This window comes from Callospermophilus lateralis, chromosome 5 (assembly GCF_048772815.1).
Source record: "Callospermophilus lateralis isolate mCalLat2 chromosome 5, mCalLat2.hap1, whole genome shotgun sequence".
Taxonomy (NCBI): Eukaryota; Metazoa; Chordata; class Mammalia; order Rodentia; family Sciuridae; genus Callospermophilus; species Callospermophilus lateralis.
Window position 1 is genome coordinate 13409400 of NC_135309.1, and position 25702 is coordinate 13435101.

Here is a 25702-nt window from a genome sequence, read left to right on the forward strand (position 1 = left end):
AAGCAATTTAGAAAGGATTGGAAACATTCAGGAGGATGTATATAGATAGTGCACCATTTTACATAAAGAAGTTCCAAATTTTAATGTCCACAGGTCCTGGGACAAATCCCTGGAGGATACCAACGTATGTCTATATAATCAACTGTACAGTTAGACCCCTAGAGAGAGACAGAAAGGCTCTTTCATGTTTTGCTGCTTTAACAAACAGTGCCTCAGTGAAGAATATCTTTATTAAATTTCTCTGGGCTCTTGTGTGGGGACCGTGGGCTGAACCGACAGCAAACTCCCAGGGGCAGGCTGTTGGATCAAGGTTTGCACTCGAGCAGTTCTGATAGACCTTTCCAGGCCGCCTTTCCAAGAGGGTGCATCTGTGTGTGACAGAGAGTGAGAGCTGAGCGGGGCTTGGTGGGCTTCCTGGCAGGTTTGCAGGTGGCGCAGGAGGACTCCAGACTCGGAAGGAGGGGAAGAAGGAGCCCAGGGAGGAACAAACCCAGGTCTAGCCTGGGAAACCAGGGTGTGCAGGAAACATATTGAGTCCTGTGCCCCTCCCTTATCTGCAGGGGGTGCCCAGAAACACCCCCAGTGGGTGCCTGAAACCTTGGATAGCACCAAACCCTAGGTATCTTGTTTTTTCCTCTACCTGGGTTCCCATGATAAAGTTGAATTTATAAACTAGACATAGCAAGAGAGTGGCAGTTAGAACTAATAAAAATCGAACAGCATGACACCGTATGGCAATGGAAGCAATTTAAAACCATGCATTCTTTATTTCTGGAATTTTTCACTTAACATTTTCAAACCTGCAGTTGATGGCAATTGAGGCCACAGAGAGTGGGACTACCTGGGGAGGGACGAACATCCAGAGTGGGAGAAGGCTGGGGCGCTGGCCAGGCCGGGGGACCTTGACCATTCTGCTGTGCCGCTGAGCTGTTTCCTGGAGGCCCATGGGCACCTCAGGGAGGTTTCAGGGAGGTGCCATGTCTGATGAGCCTTTAAGGAGGATGGAACTGGAGGAAAGGAGAGTCTCTGGGAGGGAGAAGGTGGGCGGGGACTGTGGTGTGTGGTGGGGGGTGTTAGAAAAGCCAGGAGACCGGAACTAAGGCAGAGGTCTTTCACATCTAGAATAAAGAGGTTTTAAAAAGTATCTATGCTGAAATCTATGTGTACCTTGCATATTTATGGGGTACACTATAGTTATATACGTATATAGATTTTTATGTACAAAGTATCATTCACAAATCAGGGTAACTGACATTTTTGTCTCTATGTGCAGGGACATGGATCTTTGCTATGTGAGGGGAGACTCAGGAGTCTTCTGTTTTGAAATATATCATAAATTGTTGGAGATGGCAGTCACCCCACGGTGCTTACAGAATGCTACGACCAACTCCTCCCCTACCTGACTTTGGAACCCAGGATCTGGCCCCAATTCTCCATCCTCTCCCCGCTTCTTAGACTCTAGTGACCACTATTCTGTTCTCATCTTCTATGAGGTGCATTCTTTTCATCCTCTGCCTGTGACCAGACACATGACACCTGGCTTTCTGTGCTGGCTTCTTCTGCTGGACATGATGTCCTCAGGTTCTTCCGTGTTGCCCCAGTTGGCAGTCAGTTTCCGTTCCTCGTATGGCTGAAGGGGACTCTGTTGTGTGTACTCATTGGACTTTCTTAATGCATTTATCTGTCAAGGGACACCTTGGTTGACCGTGCGCCTTGGCTGCTGTGGACATGCTGGGGTAAACACGGGCGGGTAGGCAGGTCTTGGTCTTGGATAGGATGGTCTCGTCTCCTTCAGATGCAGCCCCGTGCTGGAGCTCTTGGGCCACACGGTGGATCCAGGTTTTGTTTTCTGAGAACTGTCCCCCCCCATCTGTTCTTCGTAATGGCCATACCAATTTTCATTCCCACCAACGTGCATGCGAGAGAATTCTTCTGAGAGCAATTTAGGAGATAAATGGACAAAAATAATACCTTAAGTTGCCTGATATTTTGAGATTCCTTGTCTCATTTGATTTTCTCAAAAACTTTGAAATATTACAAAAGTATCAGGTTCCTGTTTTATACAACTCCGGTGACATTGCATAATAGGCCCAGCGTGCTACGGGAGTGAATGGAGACAGGCTGGCAGGGGCTCAGGAGACTTGACGTGGCCATTAGAAAGAATATCCAGTTCTTCAGTATGAGTAAAGGGAAGAGGATGCCAGGATTGTGCTGAGGCAGTTACCACAAGTCTTTTGGGAACTGATAAAAAAAAAAATTCCTTCCCTTCAGTCAAAGGCAAAAGAAATGATCAAGTTACTTCTCTGCAAAAGTTCCCCAAATTCCCCATTATTTCAAGAAAAGGAGTGAAGTTATTTGTGCTTTCAGGATTGTGAAAGGCACCTTGCAAATACATGTAGCCTCTCCCACTTGCTTTACAGGGAGCTTACTGAGATTCCAGGGACAGGAAGTAGTCACAGCCCCGTTCAGGAAAACCCTGCACGAGGGCTTGGAAGACCCTGTGTACTTGGGTGCTAGAGGTGGAAAGTGGAGTGGGGTCTGTATCTGGAAAGTTCCCTGAGCTAACAACTTTTGGAGTCAGCCACCAACCTCCTGTGGATGGAAACAGTAGGTTCTGCTTCCCCAAAGCATTGGGGCCAGTGGGTTCATGTTGACCTTGCTATTGAATAGCGTCTGATTGGAGGTACAGTTGCCTGGTATTAGCTCTCCAAATTAAGTGTTAGTGGATGCCAAAAATAGTGGATATAAGAACTACCCAAGGAAATAGTTTGAACCAAAGTAAAGAGTTAGTTGATCTAAGCAGGAGCCTGTGGACAAGCACCCAGGGTGAATCAGACACAGGTGGTATGAGGACCCTACTTTGAGAAGCACTGCTGTATTCAAAAGTCCTATTAATTGGACCCCTGCTGATTCTAATACAATGATCTGGTGGAACCTAGGAAACCAACACAGACCCCAGCTCAGGACTGGGATCAATTGTGTCAGGTCTTGCCAACCTATTAGGCTGTGACTCAGATGTGTGCATCGGTTTAGTGAACATCAAGGTGTCCCATGGTCCAGGGAAGCGAGTGAGCCTCTGAGAATCCTGGGACTGAGACGTGAAGACCAACAGGATTTCATTCAATTCGAACAGTTAGAAAATCCACCCCTACTCCTCCCAGTGCCAGATGCTAGAGGTACAGGATGGATCTGAAGTGGCGTCTAGGAGGGCTGGTCGGAGAAAGAGAGGAGGAGGAGAATGTAAGAGGAGGTTCTGTAGAGGAAGGAAGAGCAGGCATCTTCTGAGAGCTTACCCTCAAAGGTTCTCAACTGCAAGCCAACGTGCCCAAGGGCTGCAGCAACCTCAATAGGTGTTCTGATCTACTTTAACTTTCCAGGGAAACAAGCCACACTTAATATCTAAAGCACACGGTGCACACAGCTAGCTCCAGATGTCAGCATCAATTCTATCATATCCCTTTCAATGATGTCAAGGCTCTGATTTCTGGTAGTTACTGTAGTAAAGCACAAGGACTCCATAAAAGTCCATGTGGGATAGGAAGTGAAGGTGACCGGGTGCACCCAGTGGGAAATGGGGGAGCACCCAACAAGCATGCACGTCCCCACCCTAAGTGCAGGGGCCCTGTGCGTGCAGCTGTATCTGGAAAGTTCCCTGAGCTAACAACTTTTGGAGACAGTCACCAACCTCCTGTGGATATAAACCTCCAACTCAACCAGCTCCACCTCCACCAACCGTGGACCAAAAATATTTGAATGACTAGTTGTGTCTGTACTGAACCTGTACAGACTTTGTATTCTTGTCATTTCCCCTTCAACAATGCAGTCTAACAACTACGTACATAGTATTTACATTGGTTCAGGTATTGTAAGTTCTCTAGAGAGGATTTCTAAGGGAGAATGTGTCTGGGTTCTGTGCAAACACTACTCCATTTTATTTGAGGGACTCTAAAGTCCTTGGAGTTAGGTATCCACAGGGGTCCCTAGACCAATCCCTTGGGGATATTGATGGGCAAATGTAATTTATGGCTTTTTAAGAATGAAACAGAAATACTATTATCCTTTCAATTTATGAGTACTATTTTTTTTTCAAAGGGCTGCTAAGTTGTTATGTCACAGATACTTATTAAATCTTTGGGAGCTAACTGCTCGGTGAATGGAGCTTTGGTTGTTTCTTCTTGCCTAAGGGCACTATGAAAAGCTACCAAGGTGCTCAGGATGCTGGGACCAAGGAAGTCTGTGAGCTTCTGGATTACCTTGCTCTCGCAGCATTAAATTCTTTTTAATTTAATTCTTGCAGTGACACCATTGGTTGAGTGCTATTACCTACTTCATTTTAATTTAGAATAGAAAGACCCACATCCTACAGCTAGTTACCACTGGCAGAAGAAATGAATTTGGCTGGGTCTGGTGGGGAGTCTGTTCCTAGCCACTGTGCTTAGCCCTCAGATCTGCAGCCTTCCTAATTAGCCAGGGCACCCCCAGCATTAGAAAAGCTTAGTTTTACTGTATTGCTAACAAGGCCGCATTATTCTTTCATCCTATTAAACTGCTCCGGTGTCTTATCCTCTAATTTGAAATCCCTTGATGCCTGGGCGGTGCAGCCTCTGACTCAGGCTGCTGGCTCCGCTGCTGCGCTCACGGACAGGAACAGAGCCCCAGGGACCCGTGGAGGAATATGTCCTCTAAATACAGGGCAGACTCGGCCCTTTTCAGGCACCAAGGGGTATTCTTTCTGAAGAATGGGGAAAACTTGGAGAGAGTTCAGAAAGAACTCACAAACTGGAAATCAAAGCACCTCACAGCATTAGCAAGCAGCTGAGCAGGCCCCTCCATGATACCCCTGGGGAGACAGGCCCGGGTGGAGACTCATTGGAGGCCAAAGAGGGAGTTGGTGGCAGAGCTGGGGTGAGATGTAGGTCCTTCCAAGTGAGCCTGGGAAGAGCCTATGGGAGCCTCCAACGGCAACTCTGCCCCAGCTAAATTCAGGACAACCTTCAAAGTGCCCCTTTGGGTGCTGGCTGTGTTGTGCCCAAGTTCCAGGGCTGCATCTTACAGAGACAGGAAGAATGTCCCTTATGTGAAATGCTCAGGGCCAGAAGTGTTTCAGGTTTTGGAATATTTGCATACACATGATGAGATATTTTGGGGGAATACTCAAGTCTATACATGAAATTCATTTATGTTTCATATAACCTATACACATCCTGAAGATGATTTCATGGAATATTTTTAGTGACCTGTGTTTGGACGGCAACCCCTCATGAGAGGTCCAATTTTAGATTAGGAGTGCTAAATCTCTAGGTCCCTGCCCAACCTAATTCAGTACCCGCAATTTTAAGACCAGGCAGCTGAGGTGCAAATCCAAGAGCACTTACAAGCTAAGGAGGAATGGAGACAGGACTGAAATCCAACCCAAACTGATGCCCTGCCCACACGGTGGTTCTACACCATGTGCAGTATTCTTGGCGGGTGGAGTGTATCGTGTAAAGCACTAGCTGCCTCTCTGATGCCACCATTTCGGGACATTTCCAGATCCCCCTGGACTTCAACTACAAGCACATGCGGGAAGCTTTCAGGTGCCACAGAGGACAGGGGTAGCTCAGAGACAGAGTGGGTGTCTAGCATGCATGAGGCCCTGGGCTCCATTCTCAGCAGCCCTGAAATCACCAACTGCCAGATCCCAGATAGGAGGTGGCCCTAGATTCTCAGTGGAAGAAATCAGCTCCCTCCTGCCCAGCCATTAATAATTCAGGAGCTGGCAAATCTTTCCTAGAAAGGACCAGGGAGTAGATATTGCCGTCTTGACAGGGCTCTGTTGCTGCCACTACCCGACTCTTCAGTGGCAGCACAACAGCCGCTAGAGGCATTGTAGAAAGGAAAGGACGCGACCGCGATCGGATTAAGCTTCACTTATGCCGCAATGTGCCGCCCACAGCCGTGGTCAGTCCTATATCCAAGCTGACAGCTTCTTTATGATTTAGCCTCCATGTGCTTCTCAGATTGCTCTGAAGTACTTCAACACGGGTGCCCTTACCCTGTCTTCCTCATGCTTTGATAGGGTGGAGGGTGGAGACAGGGTGATGTCCCAACAAGCCCACTCCAAAGAAGCAGGGAGCAGGCAAAGGTGCACCCCATCTTGCACAGCACCCTAGGGGGCTGTGGACACCGACCCTCCTCAGTCTTAAGAGTTGCCTGAATGCGTCTTGGCTTTCTAGAAACCAGAGAGAGAGAGAGAGAGAGAGAGAGAGAGAGAGAGAGAGAGAGAGAGAAAACTGGTTTGCTTGAGATCATTCGCCCAAGGATGCAGGAGCAAAATTGGGTGGAATACCAAAGGGTTGGTTTTTTTACCTTGGTGCCAACCCCCCCCCAGCTAAAGTGTTCATTTGTTACTCCCCTGGAAGTTTAGTGCAGCCGTGTGGTCTTGTTTTGACCAATGGAATGAGAGTAAAAGTTACAAGTACCACTGCCAGGCTCTGCCCTAAAGGCCTGGGCTTCCCTGGCTTCTTTCCCTTCTTCCCGACCAGGGTGTGGTGAGAATGAACAATTTTCTTGAACCCAAGAGGGAAACTACACAATGAAGATAGAAACAATTTTACTGTCAGAATTGACTACTGCAGGCTTTGAGTAAGAAGCAAAGGAGACTTGACCTTGCTAAAGTCCTGATGTTTCTGGGTCTGTTTGTTATAGCTGCAAAACCTGTACCTCATGCTGGCTGCATAATTTGCAAGCCCCAGTACAAAATGCAAATGTGGCACTTTTGCTAAACAAATTATTAAGAATTTCAAGGAAACAACAGCAGAGAACTAATCAAGTGCCCATTTTTTGCACATCTTAGGGAGATGGCTACTTTCCATTTTCTAACACGTGAAGTGCAGGGGCCTTGGCGGCAAGAGGTCACAGGGCAGGTTTTGTTAGTTTTTGAAAGCTAGTGAGGCCTCCTAGCTTTCAGCCTCTACTTACTAGTTGTGTGAGTTTGGGCAACCCAGTTCCCTCGTCTATAACATGCCAATAATTGTAAAGACCCTGTCTCATCGATTGCTGTGAGGATTAAATAAAACGATCAAGACAAAGGTCTTGACGGTTGGTGAGCTCTTCATCAATGTCCCCTGCCATTACTAATGTAAAACATGACCAGCTACATGATGAGCTGATTTTCCCAGGTTCCTGACATCGTCATCCCATTGCCCCTGCCTTCCCCGCACCCTTCCTGTCCCTCTCCTGGTCTTTGCTTTCTTACTTCTGCCCACTTTCTTGCCCTTGCCGCAGTGTTCGACCAGGCAGGTGGGTTTTGTTTTTTTGTTTCTTTAATTTTTTTTCAATTTTAGAAAAATGAGATGAAATGGTCATATTTAACTGAGTCTAATTTATTAAAATAATTGCCTTAATGAATATTAATTACTAAATGCTCGTTTAGCTCTGTGCTCCCCTTTGCCTCACATTAGTCATTATTAAACAAGGCACGAAGCAAACTGTAATTACAGACAAAGCACTGAAGACACAAACCAATAAAAATCAAAGGTAGGAGAAGAATGCTTTGAAGAGAGCTGGGAGGAGCTGGGACTTCCTGTGTCCTGCCAAGAACCTGCGGCAGAGGCGGGGGCAGGAGGTGGCATGGGTGAGGGCCGTGATCTGCTTGCCAAGCCTCTATCTAGACAGAGGAAATGGGAAAAGGCCCAGCAGCCACCCCGTCCTGTCACTTCTTGAAGCAAGTGGATGAAGCTGAACTCCATGCAGCTCCCCGTCAGGTAGTGGGCCAGTGCGGGCCACCTGGGGAGTGTGGGGAGCGGGCTCGCTGGGGGGTCCTGCTTCTCCACTGACACTTGGCTGAATCTATGCACCTCAGACTGGGATCTTCCCTGGAGATAGGGTCTTTGCCGGGGCCTTCAGAGAAACTGAGGACGTAGGGTGGCCTGAATTCAGTATAACTGCCATCCTCATAAAAAGTGCCACGAACAACGTGGTTAACAGAATTTGATGGTCTCACAGTTTTGGAAGGCGGTAGTCCAAGTTCAAGGTGTGGCACGGTTGGTTCTTCCTGAGGCCTGGAAGAGAGAGCCCCTCCCTTCCCCAGCATCTGGTGGCTTCCTATCAACCGTAGGTGCCCCTTGGCCTGTAGAAGCACGGCTCTTCTGTCTTCCCCTGGTATTCTTTCTGGGTGTAGCTGTGTCTAGATTTGCCCTTTTATAAGGGACACAAGGCGTATTAGAGTAGAGCCCGCCTTAATGTCTTGCTTAACCTGATTGCCTGGTGTATGCAGATAAGGTCACATCCTGATGTAATGTTAGGCCTTTAGCATGTGAACTTTGGGGACAAGTAGTGGACCCCGTTTCTACCATCACAGTGGCCTTGAACAAGGATCTTCTCTTCTCTGAACTCAGTTCACCCATCTGCAAAATGAGATGTCGTGTTAGGTAAACTCCAGGGCTTTGGCCCCAATGCCTTATGGAAGCCAAACAAATCCCAGTCCCCAGCAGGACGGGGGTACTGTACTTGCTGCAGGATTAGACTAGGCAGGTTTTCTTTTTTTTTTTTTTTTTAATTAAAAAAAATTGAGATGAAATGGTTAGATTTAACTGAGTCTAATTTATTAAAATAATTGCCTTAATGAATACTAATTACGAAATGCCCCAGAGACGGCAGAGACAGAGGCCCCCACTCCAGCTTACAGCAGCCATGCCATCGGGAGCTGCCTGTCGAGGGGGAAGTGCCCTTCCCTGGCATTTCCAGGCTTTGTTTAGGGGTACCCGTCTCTCTCCAAACCTCTATGTTTGAGGACTCTGCTATCCTGGGTAGATGGGACCAGATTCTGGGTCCAGTCACTAGGGTGACCCAAGGCTGAACCAGAGCCGCTGGAAAGTGGCATTAGTCATCTACACTTGCATCCTGGACTGCCATCAAACCATGCAGGCACAAGCATTCACGCCCTGGGCTCAGCTGCAGCCAGGGGAGCTGGAGTCCCTGGGGAGGCTGGCAACCCCTTGATGCACATGGTCCCCTGTGTGGATTCCCAGCAGAGTGTCCTGGCTCCGTCTGAGATTGTACCTCAGGCCCCCCGAACAGCAGCGACAACATGGCCGAGAGGGCTCCAGGAGCGCTGGCCAGGTGGTTCCTCCGACTGATGTTTGTAGGTGAGGAATAGAGCAGCTCTGAGGATGTAGGCGCATCTTTGTTTGGTGTAACCAGAGCAGGAGGGTGTGCAGGGTAACTGTGGCTACACATTCAAGTCTGGAGTTTCCTGGATGTAACAGTAGTACGGAGTTGCTTGGGGGTGAGGGACACATTCTGTGACTACATGCACCAACAACTAAGCCAGGTCATTGGTCAAGGTCACTTCAGGGTCAAGCCCACCATCTTCGGTCTGCCCATCTCCACCCAAATCCACCTGTGCTGTTCTTTCCCCTGCCTCATTGATTGCCACTACCAGCTGCACCTACTCTAGGGTACTAGCAGCTCTGATTGTAGCATCGAAAGTCCCACATGCAGCCACCCCGAATATTGAGCAAACTGGGACGATTGGTCAGTTCACCCCAACCCCTCCTGGCCACAACTCCAAACACACATGCACTTAAACCCAAGATAAAAGTACAAATCCAAAATAGCTCCTGCAGCTTCTAAAACAAGCTGCCTTACCTCTGCCAAGCCATCCTTAGGCCCCCACCATGTTCCTGATATGCCTCACCAGCACACTGTCACCGTCTCCTCCTCATCTGTCACCCTACAGGTAAAACCCCAACAGGGCAAGGAGAGGGGACTGGACACAGGGTCTGCCCGAGGACGGGTGGATGTCCAGGCTGAGGAGAGAGCCCATCCTCACAGCTATTGCCTGGGGATGTGTGAAGAGAGGGCAGGGCTAACTCAGAGCTCTTACTGCTGTCTTGAAATAAATACAGGTGTTAAAAAGAAATCTAAACAATGCAGAAGCCAAAGTCTGATTCCCCTCCACCCCTCACTCTCACATCTCCTTCCCAGGGGCGACCTTCTCTGGTCAGTTTCCTGTGCACCCTTTAGACAGATGCATGCATGCAAGGCAAGCTTCTCTGTAAAGATGGTCACAAAATGCCAGCCTGTCCTGCACCTTGCCCTCCCCCTTGGCCCTGCTTCTTGGCTGTGAGCTGTAGTTAGCATTTGCAGGTCTACATCTTGCCCTCCTTTTCTAGGACTCCTTCCTCAAGGCCGGCTGGTCCAGAGACCCCAGAACCCCTCCATCCCTGTACTGCTCACTCTCAGCCCCTTGGGCCTCTTGTAAGTCTTGGGCAGAGTTTTAGTTAATTAAATAATGTGCTGGGATGTTAATGAGGAACTCAGGCCTGAATCCCCAAATAGACCATCAAGTGTGTTTCAAAATCACCCCGGAGGCTCATTGGAATGCAAATTGTTGCCCTTTGCTTTCTTCTAAGCAATCACAAAGATTCTGGTGGAATTCATAATTCATAGGTCATAATTCGTTGACCCACCTTGATCTGACTTTTGTGCAGGGTGACAGAGAGGAATCTAGTTTCATTCTTCAACATATGGGTGTCCAGTTTTCCCACTTCCATTGGTTAAAAAGTCTATCTTTTCTTCAACATATGTTTTTGGCAACTTTGCCGAGGATCAGATAACTGTAACTAGGTGTGTCTCTGTGTCTTGTATTCTATCACACTGGTCTTCATTAATTTTGATGCCAATACCAGTTTGTTTTTATTGCTCTGTGGTATAATTTGAAGTCAGGTATGGTAATGCCTGTGATTGCTTTGGCTATTCTGGATCTCTTACTTTTCCAAATGAATTTTAGGCTTGTTTTTTCCTAATTTTGTGAAGAATGTCATTGCTATTCTGATGAGAATTGCACTGAATCGGCATACTGTTTTTGGTAGTAGGGTCAACAATCTTCACATTGGCACAGGCACCGACTTCTTAACAAGATCCCATAAAGTACAAGAAATAAACCAAGAATCCACAAGTAGGATGGCAACAAATTAAAAAGTGTCTGCACAGCGAGGGAAAATATAAAGAGAGCAAAGAGACAGCCGACAGAAAAAAAATCTTTACCAGCTGCTCCTCCGACAGGGGATTAATAACCAGAATATATAGAGAACTCAAAAAGCTTAACACCAAAGAGAGGGAGAAGGGGAGGGAACAAACAAAAAACCCAGTCAGTTAACAGGCAAAAGAACTAAACAGACATTTCATAAAGGAAGAAATGCAAATGGTGGACAAAAACAGGGAAAAATGTTCAATGTCTCTGGCAATCAAAGAAACACAAATCAAAACTGCACTGAGATTTCATCTCACTCCAGTCAGAATGGCAAACATTAAGAAAACAAAAAATAATAAATGCTGGTGAGGATGTGGGGAAAAGGTGCACTCCTACATTGTTGGTGGGACTGCAAATTAGTACCACCATTCTGGAAAGCTGTGGGGAGATTCCTCAAGACTAGGAAGGGGACCACTCTATGACCCAGCTCTCCCACTCCTTGGTATTTATCCTAAAGAACTAAAATCAGCAGACTATAGGGACACAGTCACATCAATGTTTAGAGCAGCACGATTCACAATAACCAGATGTGAAACCAGCCAGGTGCCTGTGAACAGAGGAGTGGATAAAGAAAATGTGGTGTACATACACAATGGAGTTTTATCCAGCTATATAGAAGAATGAAATTATTTCATTTGCTGGAAACTAAATGGAACTGGGGAATATTATCCTAAGTGAAATAATCGAGATTCAGAAAATGGAGAGTTGAATGTTCTTTCTCATATGCAGCAGTTAGAGCAAAGTAAGGGCTGGCGGGTGGATACCATAAAGACAACCATAAAGACAAGGGGAAGGGCCAAAGGAGATTGAGGGGGAGCGGGGAGGAACAGGAAAGGGGAGGAAATGCAGAATTAGTTTGGCAGAGTTAGAATGTGTGCTTGTACGAATAGACCACAGTGAGTCACACCTTTCTGTGTATCTATATGTATATTATTTAAAGATATAAACGAGTGGAAGGTGGACCAGTAGAGTAGAAGGGGAATAGGGGAAAGGGGAGGGAGGGAGGAAGGGGGTACTGGGGACTGAAATGGAGTAAATTAAATCCCATGAATGTAAGATTATGTCAGAATGAACCCCACTAGCATGTATGACAATAATGCACCAATAAAAGCAAATATATATATTTATTTATTTTCCGCAGCTCTCTGGAGCCTACCCAGGAGGTTCAGCAGGGCCTGAGCAGCTACATCCCTTGCATGTGCTAGTGCTGGTGCTGGTGCTGCTGGGGCACTGGCTGGGGAAGCCTGTGCTCTCCTGCTGCAGGGAGCTTGGGCGCTCTGCTGCGGGAGTCAGAGCCGCCTCCAGTTCAGCTGGTTGGACAGGTTGCCCAGCCGCTCCCCTCCCCTCCCACCTTTGATCTACCAACCCTCCCTCGTACCCTGCTCCTGACCCCGTTCCTAGGAGAAGGGGCTTCAGACATGACCCCCCTTTCCTTCCTGTGTTCTGATGAGCAAACCAGGAGCCAGATAGGTTCGGTGGCCTGCCCGGATGGACACAGTGCGGAAGACAGAGCCGGCGGCAGTGCCAAGGCCCAGGGCGAGGCTGAGCCAGAACACACGCCTTCTCTAATGAGATCTTTCAGCCCTTCACACAAACTCGTCACCCCACGGGTTCATTCATTCCCGGGCACTGGAGGGAAGTGTCTTCAACTCCTGAACACCAGGCTCAGGAGACACACTAGCAAGCGAGGGGGCTGCTCTAGACAACAAAGGCCAGGCACGTCCATCCTGGTGGTGACCACCAAGGCCAAAGGACAGAGGTAGCAGCCGCTGTCCGCTGCGGGCAGAGCTGAGGCTGTGGCTCCTGGAAAGTTCCTACGGGGCGAGCCCTAGCGACCCCCACCAGTCCTGTCCCCTCCTGAAGTCTCAGTTTCCTCCCTGTGAAATGGAAAGGGTTCTTGTGGACAGGGAATCAAAATGCATTCTGCTGTCATATATAACTAAATAAATAAACAGATGGATTTTTAGAAATGGGAAAGGGTCGCAGAAATGACCTCACTGGGCAGTTGCAAGGCCAGGCACTGGGGCCGGCCAGCACACACACCATAGAAGTTCAACCCACTTCCGCCCTCCTGATCACCACTATGCTCTGCCCTGCACAGACACCTGCGCCTGGAGGCAGAGGAGCAAACTACCAATGACAGCCATCTTGGACTCCTGGCTCTTCCCAGCCTCGGAAAGCGCTCCCCTCCTCCCTCCCTTCTTCCTTTCCCTCTCCCTCCCTCCCCTCCCCTCCCTTCCTCCTTCCTTCCTTCTTTCCTCCCTCCCTCCCTTCCCTCCACAGGGCTCTATTTTTAGAGCCTCAGTAAATTCACTCATCGACTCATTCAAACAAGAAAACTTGATCTTGAAAACATCACAGTGATCTCTATTTCACAGGGATCTTGTTAAGACTGCACCAATCCACACACGGACAAGTCACTCCATGGCCATGCTTGAATCAGATAGCTGTCCCTGTGACACATAGGATAGAAAGAGGAAGCTGGTGGGACATGGTCCCCACTGTGATCATGGCTCAGGCCACCCCGGCAGCAGGCCTCCAGTGGTCAGGTGGGATCTAGAGAGGGACCACTAGGACTCGTGAATGGGAAGAAGATGGCCCGCATCAGCACCGCAGCCTGGCAGAGCGGAAATACCAGGCTGGCCCTGGGGCTGGGCACCCTGGAGGTGAATCGTGACCTTGGAAAAGGCACGCCCCTGCCCTGAGCTTCCATTCCCTCATATGGGAAAGAGAAAACCAATTCCTGAGTCTTAGCATGCTGACTGTGCAGATCCTGGGAGACCATGACAAGGACAACGATCACTTCTCACCTTGACTGACTGCTTGCTCTGAACCAGGATGAGTCCTCATAATGACCTCAGGAGAAAGGAACTGTCCGTACCCTCATTTTGCAGGTTAGGAAACACATAAAGTTGGGTCAGCACAGCCGCCAAAAGCCCACAGCTGGAAGCATCAAAGGGTGGGTGCACTGGCTCTGGGGCCCGTCCTCCTAGCCATGGGCAACATTGTTTCCAATAGCCCGTGGACAAGTCACACAACATGCACATAAAACCCCGGCTTGAGGTGCCTGGGACAGGGTGATCGGGATGGCCAGGATCACCATGGATGCTTCGCTGTCTGTGGGCAACGTCACCAGCTGTCTTTGGCCACTAGTGCTGAGTGGGCCCTGGGAACAGTGTCTGGCCAGTGTGCTGGGGACTGGCAGAGTCCTTGGCTTGGGGGGCAGCCCTCCCTTTGAAGACCTGGGTTTTTAAGGCTGACCCTCCGAGTAGCAGGATTTTCCTGGGTGGTGTAGATCATAGTTTTCAAGTGACTATTAAACATGTCACCTCATCCTGAGAGTCAGGGGACATGCTGGCTTCTCTGCTTGTCGTAAACACCTACATTTCTCCTTTCAAGGAGGGTGAACTGAGTTGGCGCAGAGAACACTCTCGCTGCCTGGGCTGACATGTCTTCCGACCGGTGACTACATGGACATATAGCCATATTTCCAAATTTGTTATTCTTTTTGTTTGTGTATATTCACCAGGAAAACACCTCACTTCATGCTCATCAAAAAATCCTGGGTCCTCCATGGCGGGGCTTACCCTGATGAAAACGTCACATTGTAGGGTGGTCTCATCTGCTGCCAGGCGGCAGAAGAGCTTTGGTGGGGAAGACGTGAGTGGCAGGTGGGGGGAGGGGACAATGGAGCCAGGCTGGCTGCAGACGGCTCTCACTTTTGACCCCGCTGTCCTCCTCTGAGCTATTGCTGTGCAACAAATTACTCCAAAACAGCAATTGCAAAAGCCAACATTGAGGACATTGCAGTTTCTGAGGGTCAGGAATCTGCACACAGGCCAGAGGGTTCCACTCTAGGCTGTCCTGGGCTGTGACCAAGGTGGCCCACCCTGCAGTCACCTTGAGGCCACAGATGCCCCTCTACTTACCATGGGGGTACGTCCTGGTAAGACCCTGGCGGGTTGAACACATTGTAAGTAAGCAATGCACTTACCACACCAACCTGCCGAGCAGCATGGCTTAGCCCTGCCTACCTTGGATGTCCTCAGAACCCAGGTGGCCAGTAGGTGAGCAGGACATCTACCTCCAGGCCTGTTTGGTAACAAAGGGCCGAACGTCTGTGGAATTTACTGAATAGCGTGTGGAAAAGGAGCCACAGAACAGCAGGACACATTCACACCCCAGCAAAGCTATCAAGCAGGGATATCGTAACCTGAGCCACTGTCAGTCAGGGACCACTTGCAATTCCAGAAACTTCCACGGGAACTCTGTAGAACCGGTCTCAGAGTCGCTTCCCCTAAACAGCACAGCAGCGGTGGCACTTACACCAGCCTCCTGGTCTTCGAGGGCTGCGCTTCCTGGGCCTCTGTCCTGCTGCAGCCAGAGACAGACAACCTGACGGATCCTGAGAGCCAAGGGGGCTGGGGAGGGACACAGACGGCATCCGCTGCTAAGATGTGAAATCAGCTTCACAGACTAGGACCCGAGTCCTGGTTCTGTCCCTGACCACCAAGATGTCCCTTCATATTCCCCCACCCACAGGGTGACCACCCTGGGATTTCTTTCCTGTGTGAAGACAGCTACTGGGGATCACCGACAGCCATCTTGTCAGGGCCAGTGCCTGGGTTTCCTGTCCTCCGTCTGTGTCCCTCCCCAGGCACTACGGCCGAGTTCCCCAGAACAAGGCTGCTGGCTGCAGCTGATCCGCGTGTGTAACCTCAAGAGTGTTCCCACCTACCTGACGTGTTATTCATGTCATCTGATGCTCTGTTGGCATTGCTGATAGGGATTCAGGCAACAGAGACTTCGGTTCAATCCTCCCGCTCTCTCTTGCTTCCCTCCCCATGTGTTAATCTCCATGATGTTAGGACCAAATAACTGCTTCCTGAGCGTGCATGGATGTGAATAAGTGTGGGGGAGAGGCTGCCCAGTCACAGACGAGAGGAACACCTGGAGCCCACAGGGTAATGGGTGTCTGCTGCAGGGCTTCTCAGAGCCTCGAGCTTGTGCACTCTGATTCTTACTGAGGAGGATCAAGCAGTGGTGTCCCCTAAATGAAGGTGACCCCAGAACGCTTTCTGACCGCTGGGGTAGTGTTCGGCAGCGTGAAGTTTGGGAAATGCTCCCCTGCATTTGCACCATAGGAACTAGAAGGAAGGGAAATTCAGAAGACCACGGCAGCCTGCAAGGGTTCCGTGGATGCAGCAGGCTGCGGGCACAGCTACCGGAAACCCTGTGTGTCTCTCACTTACTGAGTGTCCCCAGTGAGCTGGCGCTCTGATGTAGAGACCCCCTTGGCCAGGAGAGAGAAAAGTGAAGGAACCTATGGGAAGCCTTCCTGGAGAGGCATTTGGTGGCTCTGGGAAGAGTGGGGAGACCCTGGGAGCTCCCTGTGGGGGGCTGAGCAGGACCTACACCCAGGGGCCAACTCTCGGCACCAGGACCAGCTCCAAGGGACCAGTGCAAAATGCATATGTGGGGCCCCTTGTTTAAATATTTCTGAGAAAGTCAAGACCATAAGAGAAGAGCATGGGAGCAGGGCCAGGGCCTCCCAAGCTGCATGAAGCCAGCCATGGTGCAGTGTGGCCCTTCTGCAGGAGCACCTGCCCGGGCCCTCTGTGAAACCCCTCAGGTGGAGCCTAGCACCCTCCACCCCCACCTGGGTGCTGCTCCAGGACAGGCCTTCCCTGCACTGTCTAGGCAGAACACTGGTTCTGCCAGCTCTCCTGAGTCAGCGCGGATTAAGCACCGTGCCAGGGATTATCTAGGAGAAGCGTAGATTTGTGGGAAGAGACTGGGAGTTGGAATTCTCTCAACAATGATGGGCAGCTTTGAAACCTCTTTCTAGGCCTAGGAACCCCGAGTTGGGCAAAAGTGTTGGAAATGCACCTTTGGGCAAGAAGAGATCGCGTGAGGAGCCAGCAAGGGCGAGGCAGGTGTGCGCCTCTGCAGAGGGGCTGTTTGCACTTGGTCTCTGGAGACTTTCTGCTTTCTCACATCCTTGCTTTCCCACTCCTTCAGCTGGTGTTTGGAGAGTGAGCGAGCTGGAACCAGGCAGAGGGAGGGTGAGGGCCGTGCCAGGCCTCTTGCTGGAGGCGTGGGGTGCACAGGACTGAGAGCAGAGATCTGGAGACGGGCAGGGTCCCGCGTAACTCGACTCCGCCTTGGGTCTGCAGCAGCTTGGCTGGCTGAGAAGACGGAAGCTAATGGTGGACAGGACCGTGGGGCTGTCTGTGGACTTTAATCATCCTCATCCCCCACTGCACAGCAGCCCAGATCATTGTCGGCTGGCCACTCACCAGCTTCAGGAGGCTCCAGACCCCGGGTGCCTTCAACCACCTCCAGCAATTAAGTTCCGTGTGTCAGTCTTTTCTGAAACAAGAAGCCGAATGAATGGAATCAATCTCCCTGATTTAAATCCATTAGTGCCTGTGATATACTGGGGCAGGCATTTAAGAGCCACTTCACCTCACCCGGTCATGCCCGACGGGTCACTGGTGACTCACACTTAATAGTGGGGAAGGCTTTCATGGAGGGGCGGCTTTGAAGACGCGCAGGGTGTGTTCAGCAGCTTGAAGGTTTAATGCATTTTTAATTAAATGTGCTTTAATAGGATTCAGCACCAACTATCATGTCACTGCAGATAGATTCATTGTATTTGTTCAGTTAATTACGCGTGTGTTATTACCCAAGTGTAAACTTTGATGACCTGGAAAGAAGCTTGACTTCCAGGGACACCCAAGAGTTCTGGCACTTTCAGGACTAGCGTAGACCATTCCCTGCCCTGCAGCCCTGTGTCCTCTGCGTGTGCACACCCCACCCCACACATGTGCACACCTGCAAGCGCACCAGGAAAGAGCTACGTGTGTGTGCATGCATGAGCGTTGTTTCAAAGAGAAAGGTTCAGAAGGAGATGGGCTTAGTCCTGCTAGATGAAAGTCCTTAGAGAAGACACTGAGGGTTTCTTGTCCTCAGTGTCCCTCTTCCATAAAACAATAAGGAAAACTACATTCACTAGAGTGATGAGGTGGCTGTCAGCGTTGGCGATCTCCACACCTACAGAGCACTTTGTGACTCTCAAGAACCCAGTGTTATTGCTGTTGGTTGCAACCAGTCCACCCACATGCATTCCAAAACACAGCCCCCTCTATCTACCTTCTTTGTAAACTTAGTCTACTTACGTCCATTCTCTAAGCTCAATTCACCTATATCCATTCTGCAAACTCAGGCCTCCTATATCTGTTCATCTGCATCCATTCCATACACTCAGAGAAGGGGACTCTTGCTTTCTGAGTTTTCATATGCTGAAGGGTAGCCTCATTTGCCCAGGCAGAAGGCATGCCCTTCAAACACTCAGCAATGACCTTGTGAGCTCTACCCTGGGCAGGTCAGGGTCCAGGCTTCCACGTGCTTTTCATACCTGATTGCTTCTCTACCAACAACCAGGAGAGTATCTGTATATTGTAGATGGGAAACCGAGGCTTGGGTCATGGATGTATTCACTGCTATCTATGGGACCTGAGCACATGCTCAGTGTTATGTCAGGAGTTGCAGATAAAGAGGAAATCCAAACATGTGGCCCTCACCTTCAAGGACCTGACTTGCTGCAGGAATTGCTTGTGCTCCTGGGTCTTTGGTTTTTCTCTGGGGTCAAACTGAAAAGATGAGCATATAGTGACTAGAGATGCCCACTCTCTCCCTCCCCACAGGCCAACTCTGAGCTTGGGAGAGGCAGAAGCAGTGGGGGTCTGGGAAGGACATCCAGTACACCCAGGAGAGACCCACCTGAGACGTCCTGTCTTAAAGACCCTGCTTCTTGACTCCATGTGCTTACAGTGGGGACAGATTCCTGTTCAGTAATGTTACAGGTGGGGAGAATGTGGTGGCTAATTTCATATATCAACTTGGCTAGGCTACAGTACCCAGTTGTTTGGTCCACCACCAGTCAAGATGTAGATGATTTTATTTTTAAAGATAAGATTACTTTTTAAATAGCACATTATGAGTAAAGCAGATTCTTATCCTCTGTAATGTGGATGGGCCTAGTCCAATCAGTTGAAGGCCTTAAGAGAAAAGACTGCAGTCCTCTGAGGAGGAAGAAATTCTGGCTTCATTACTACCTTTGGATTAAAGCTGAAACACCAGTTCTTTCCTAGGCCTTCAGCCTGCCAGCTTGCCCGGCTCATTTTGGAGTTACCAGCCCCCTGATCCCATGAGCCAATTCTTGAAAAATCTTATCAGCGAGTGCAATGGTAATGCCAATAACTCAGGAGGCTGAGGCAGGAGGATTGGAAGCTCAAAGTCCTCCTGGGCAATTAACTTAGCAAGACACTGCCTCAGAATGAAATATACAAAGGACCGGGGTGTGGCTCAGTGGTAAGCATTCCTGCAATCAACCAACAGTACCCGAAAAAGGGAATCTACCTGTAACTTGTGCATCCATGTCTATGTCTGTATCTGTCTGCATCTAAATGTTAAGGATTCTGCTTCTCTGAAGAACCCTGACCAATACTGAGGGGCCCGACGCTGCCTTTCCTGGGGGCTCCAGGGCATGCCAATCCCCTGCTCTGTGAACCAGACTCGGGCATAGCTGTAGACTAAAGTGACATTGGCAAGTGCCGACACTGTTGCGTGAAGAGCCAGGCGCATCACATCACCCCAGACCTCCCAAGGACAACTTGGGCTGCTGCTGCACTGTGCCAGCTGGTGACTAAATTCTCCCTTGTCCTCGGGTCCCACGGTTGGTCCAGGCTGGTGAACAGCTGGCGTCTCTAAGAGCGGCCCCGGCTATGCTCCATCTCGCGGCATTCAGTTGCATAAACACAGCTTTTCCAACACACTCTCAAGTCCAGCAGAGGCCTCGGGACCCCGTGCTAAGCAGCTGGCTGGAAGCTGAACAGGGAGGGGATCAGAGCTGGTGTGAAGTCCTTCCAGCAGCCCAGATGCCTGGTGTCCCACAGACACCAACAATGGCCTCAGCAACCGCCTCCCCAACACCTTGTGAGTGCCAGGGTCAGCTGGGCACCCGAGACGGTGCTGGACAAAAGCAAGGAGCACCCAACTCAAAGCACTGCAAACACAGTAGGGAAGGGTTGGTTTGCCTTGTGCCTGTGGCTTGCAGCTGGAGGTGCAGCAGCTGCCCCAAAGGAAGGGGTCGGGGTCTCAGCATCTGGTGGTCTGCCCCCCACTGCAGCCCTGGCTGTCTGGAGACCTCACCACCCCACCAGGAAGAAGGTCCCACTCAGGAGGAAGGTGAATTGGGGGGAGGAAGCTGTGGGGGCAGAGACCAGAGGCCCGGCCAGCCCCATCCAGCAGAAATGGCCACGAGCCACACATGGGATGCCACCTGTTTGCCATGTTAAAGAAGTCAGAGGCAACAGGTCGGTTAATCTCAATGGTGACTTCCACGGATGCGCAAGGACCTCATATAAAGTAGCACAGGATCTGCAGACCAGCCACGCAGCTCCTCCTGTACAATTCCCATCACCGCCAGATTGCTCGAAATACCTGATACACAACAAATGTTCTCTAAGTAGCTGTTAGGCTGTTTTGTTAAGGAATAATTACAAGAAAAAGGGTCAGCATATGCTCAGCACAGAGGCAATTTTTTTTTCCCCAAATATTTTCCATCTGCATTTGGGTGAATCCTCAGACGTGGGAGCGGAAGTGAGGGAACTTTCACTGTTGCCTTCTGGTTTAACTTTTGGAGTCTGGTACATCACAGGGTCTCCACGCACACAGGGCCCAGGGCTCCCCTCCACACGGCTGGGGCCGCCCCGTGCACGGGGCCATTCTGGGCCTTTAGTCAGCAGCCCGCCCAGCCACAGACCTCCAAGCTGATATCGCAGCAGCTTGCCCAGCCTCCCCCCAATAGGAAAGTGGAAAGAGGAGAAAATACTCTTTTAATAATGAAAGTGGCCAGGCTAATGCCGTCGGGTGAACCCCTCGAAGTAAAATGAGCAAGAGCGGCTGTTCACCGGTAAGCCGACACCCTGTACTGGCACCTGTTGCCTCTGTGGGTCACAGAGAAGGTTAAGCAAAAATTTGTTTCCCTGAGGAAAGCCTCTGTGCTCTCCTGCGTGTGGGTGTGGCTGGAAGAGGGTGGCCCTTGCGGGTGGAGCTGGTCAGCGGCTGGGCTGAGAACAGGGGTGTGGGGGACACCTGGGCCTCTGGATGTCTGTGCCCCCAAAGGCACATATTGGAAGCTGAATCCCCAACATCACAGGTTAGTGGGTCTGGAAATGGGGCTTTGGGTTGAAAAGATTGGATGAGGTCATGATGGCATTAGTGGCTCCGTAAGAAGACCCAAGCCAGCCCACTTGCTGTGTCTTGCCCTGTGCTGCCTCCGCCATGTTAGGCTGCAGCAGGAAGGCCCCAGCAAGTGCCCAGCAGATGCCAGCACCATGGCCTTGGGCTTCCCGCCTCCAGAACAGTGAGCCAAGTAAGCTTGTACTCTTTACTAATTACCAGGCCTCAGGTATATTGTTATAGCAACAGAAAACCTCCCAAGACAGAAAATTGGTACCAAGTGGAGCTGTTGCCTCATGACACCTGAGAAGGGCACGTGACAAAGGCCACTCCCAGGAGGAGTAATCATGGGACGAGGACTAACAGGTCTGCGCTGGAGGAGGGAAGCAGAGGTCAGGTGGCTTCTCCACGAGTAGCAGTGCCCCCAGCCTCTGTTGCCTAGAGAGGCGTTGGGTAGCCCCTCACAACACCTACGGGCCATGCAGTCTGGAACACTATCGCTCCTCCTTGCACTCTTGCTCCTGGGACCGGCTTCCCCGCAGCCCTCACCCACCCATTCGCCTCTCCTCCGCCTGGAGCCCTCCCGGGTGTCCTGGGTGGGGCGCGGCCCCTGAGCCCTTGCTGTGCTGCATGCTCTGTTGCTCCCTCTCCTTGGGCCACACCAAGACATCTCTTGGGTCATTTGCCACTGCTTTTACTTCTGTCACTCTGTCCCCTGCGATCTTTGCATGGCTGGTTCCCCTTCATCTCCGGAGTCCCAGCTCAGCGTCCCTCCTCAGAGGAGCCTGGCACCACCTTGTCGGAGGTGACCACCCCCAGGCCCTTGTCCCCTCCTCTTCCCTGCCGCATCTCCTCTGCAATCCTGCGCTCTCTGAGGCCACCGGGCCCATTCCCCTCCCTCTTCCCCGGGGATGCCGGCCCCACGAGGACGAGGTTTGGGTCAGTCATGTTTCCATTCAAACTTTTGTAAGAGGAATAAATGAACGACCTGCGATGTATCTATTAATCAGCTTCCACTCCTTCATTCATATGTTAACTCTTACTCCATGTCGTTCTTTCCATGAATTTATTTATTCATCTACTCAACAAACGTCTACGGACCAGGTTCACCATGAGCTCGCAGAGATTCTCAGCAATGACAAACACAACCATAGAGAAAAACCACATCAACGGGACATCGGGGAACGTCGTGGTGGACATGAAGACCCCTGGTGGGTGGCACTTTGTCATGGCCGCATGGCAGTGCAGCAGCAAGGAGCAAGGCCGGCAGTCATGGGACATGGAGGTCCCATGACCAAAATGCATGTAGTCGTGACCGCGCTGGGTCGGGGGCGCCTGCCCGGGAGACTGGACGGAAGCCGGTGTAGGAGGGGCCACTCTCCCAGCGAGATGGGGGTGTTTCAAGGTTCTCCCGGCGTTTCTTTGAGACCATAGCACAGTTTTCCATATAAAAATATGTTTCAAAATTGGGTCCCCACCCCAAGCCGGACAGGATGCATATTTCAGAGACCTGGCAAGAAGGTCCACCCTGGGCCTCTGCCCACTGCTTCCACTCCATGGATTCAACCAAACAAGGGCTGAAAATATTTTTTAAAAAATTGCTTCTGTACTGAACAAGTGCGGACTTTGTCCCTGTTATTCCCTAAACAAGACAGAGCAGAGCTACTTACAGGCACTTCTGCTGTATTAGGCATCGCAAGTCATCACGGGGTGATTTCGGGGACACGGGAAGACATGGAGGTCCTGTGCAGATACAGCACCACCTAGTCTAAGGGCCTTTAGCATCTTGCCTTTTTCCCCCAGGTCCTAGGGGTCCTGGAACTGGTCCTCAGAGACAGCAAGGGGCAGCTGTGTTCCTAATGCTCCTTCTGCCTGGTGACAGACATGCTCATTTCCTCATTGAACACTCAGGGCCATCTGATAAAGCAGGCAAACCTGTGAAAGGTCACCTCCCCCACAAAAGGGACTCGGTGATAGGATTCACATCAGGGTCTCGGGATAGGTGGGTGGGCTGGCCTGGGTTACCTGGGTGGGTCCAATGGCATCACAATCTTCATAACAGGGAGATAGGAGTGCCAGTCAAGAAGACGGACAGCAGATGCAAAGGCTGGAGATGGGATAGACCCTAAGGCTGGAGGGGACAGGAGGACAGTGTCCCTGCAGCCTCCGGGAGGAGCACACACCGTTTCCATCTTCCACCCTCCAGAGCCCTAAGGGAGCAAGCCTGCAAAACAGAAGCTCATAAGGACAAAAAGGGATGAAATGACTTCCCAGGTCAGCACACAGTGAGGCCTGACCCTGAGGTCCCAGCATTTGAACCTGCCTCTTTTCTACGGAGTGTCACTGAAGTTGGAATTCTTTGCTTAGGATTATCCACAAGGTACTAGATCTCTGTGGGTACCTGACCCCTGCCTTAGATGTTGGGAAGTGGGAAAACACAAATGCAGCGTGGCAGGGGATGAAGACCCCTAGGTGAAGAGTAGCTTTTGAATTCCACTTCTGCTTCTCACCACCATGTGATCTTGAGCTGGTCAGAGTGCCACTCTGGACCTTGGCCTCCTCATCGATTCCATGAAGAGTGTAATATTACTTTATTCCCCTGTGTCCCAGGAATAGGGTTCAAGAACCTGCTGCAGTGATGGATACTGGGCACAGGGCAGTCTGCGGTGACAGTGAGCAATGGCATGGAAACAGCCAGGCTGTAGAGCGGACTGTGCAAATAAGGGCCACCCCCTACCATGAACTGCTGGTGTGCAGAGCTCTTGCCCTTTGTCAGACTGTGCCTGTCCGTATGCACGTGCACATTCGTACACGCGCAGTGAGGGACAGTGAAAAGATTACGCACAGGAGACAAACTAACTCTGCTAACTCTTCTCCAGACCTCCATGTTCCCAGTACAGTGATCGGGGATCATAAGTGGGGGCCTCGCGTCCCATCTTGTCTGCAGATGTTAAGTGTGTTGTGGGGAAAGTTGAACCACTTGACTCCGTAAAGAAGAAAAACAAACAGACATTGGGCTTTAAACATCTGGGTTTCGGAACCGCTTCCAAATCCTAAGGCCTGGCAACCCTGGGCCTGCGTTCCGAGGCCACGTCCCACCTGGCCCAGAGTGGCAGCTGCCCCTCAGGCCCAGTGCATCCCTCCCTCCGGAGCAGCTCTCCCTGCTGGCCCAGTGCATTCTGCTGCCCGGGCCTGGCTGTGACTGTGCCTCCGCCCCCACGGCAGGATCATCCTCCAGCTCAGCAGCCCAGCTTCAGGCAGCTGCTGACCCCAGAGAGGGCAGAGTTCCTGCGGCAGACACAGAGGACCCTGACTCCAGAGATGAGGTGGCAGTGGGATAATGCCAAAAGCCACCCATGTCTGTGACCACAGGGGACCCAGACTCTCAGAGGCCGTCTCCGGCCAGTCCTGGCCTTTGCCTGAGCCTTCCTTTCTCTGTCTGTAGACCGAGGCAGGCAGGCCTGGGTCCAGTGTGTGGGGTCTTGGGTTCTCCTCTGCTCCCACAGGTGCCTTCACACTGCGTGCTGTCTTCTTCCCCCCACCCCCCACGTCCCCCTGACAGTGGGCATCCGGGGCCCCCCTTCAGCACCCTGAGCTCACCGTCTCTGCGGATGCCTTTATCACTAAATCCAGCTATTAATCCTCAAATGAGTTTCCTGCTGGCTTCAGGTATGGGCAGCCAACGAATTAGTCCCTAATCTCGTCACTTATCAGTATTCCTTCCCAGTAGCATTCACCAGAGCAAGATTGTCCTTGTACCAAGCATTCAGAAGCAGGGCTCCATCCAGGCAGGACAGCAGGGGAGGTCAGCTCAGCTTTGTTCTCATCTCAGCAGCTTCGTGGACTTACAGGAAAGAGACCCAAGGGTCTTTGAAACGGTTAAGTGATGCCACCTTCTAAACCTGCACCTGTGGGGGCCCTGGAATCCAGGACAAGCCCTGCCCTTTGGGGACCTTGCTCCTCCTCTACACAGGATGCGTGTCCACCTCGGACTCCTGGTGCTCAGGGGTCGTTCATGAAGAACAGAAGGCAGTACCTTGAACATTTCATATCCTGCTCTGCCCCTTTCGGGGGTCCTCTCGGAAAAGGAAGTGACTTGGGGAGCCTGAGCATCTTTAGCAAATGCAGAATGCCCCCCATCAGAGCTGAGGACCCAAAGCCCCTCCATCCCTGGGGAGAGGTTCCAAGGCCAACAGAGGCTGCCTCAGGTCACGGGCAGCATCTGGCCCTGTGTATGCTTGTTCCCGTGGACACATCTGTGGGAAAGCTGCTCCATCAACTAGGCCCAGATGAAGGCAGCAACTAGAATGGGGCAGGGCCTCGTGACCACACGCTGCATGTTCTGCTACAGGTCATGCGAACGGCTCCTGATCTCCAACCGGGCACCCCGTTGTGCTGCATGGACCTTGGGAGAGTGTGGCTTCTGGCCACTGAAAC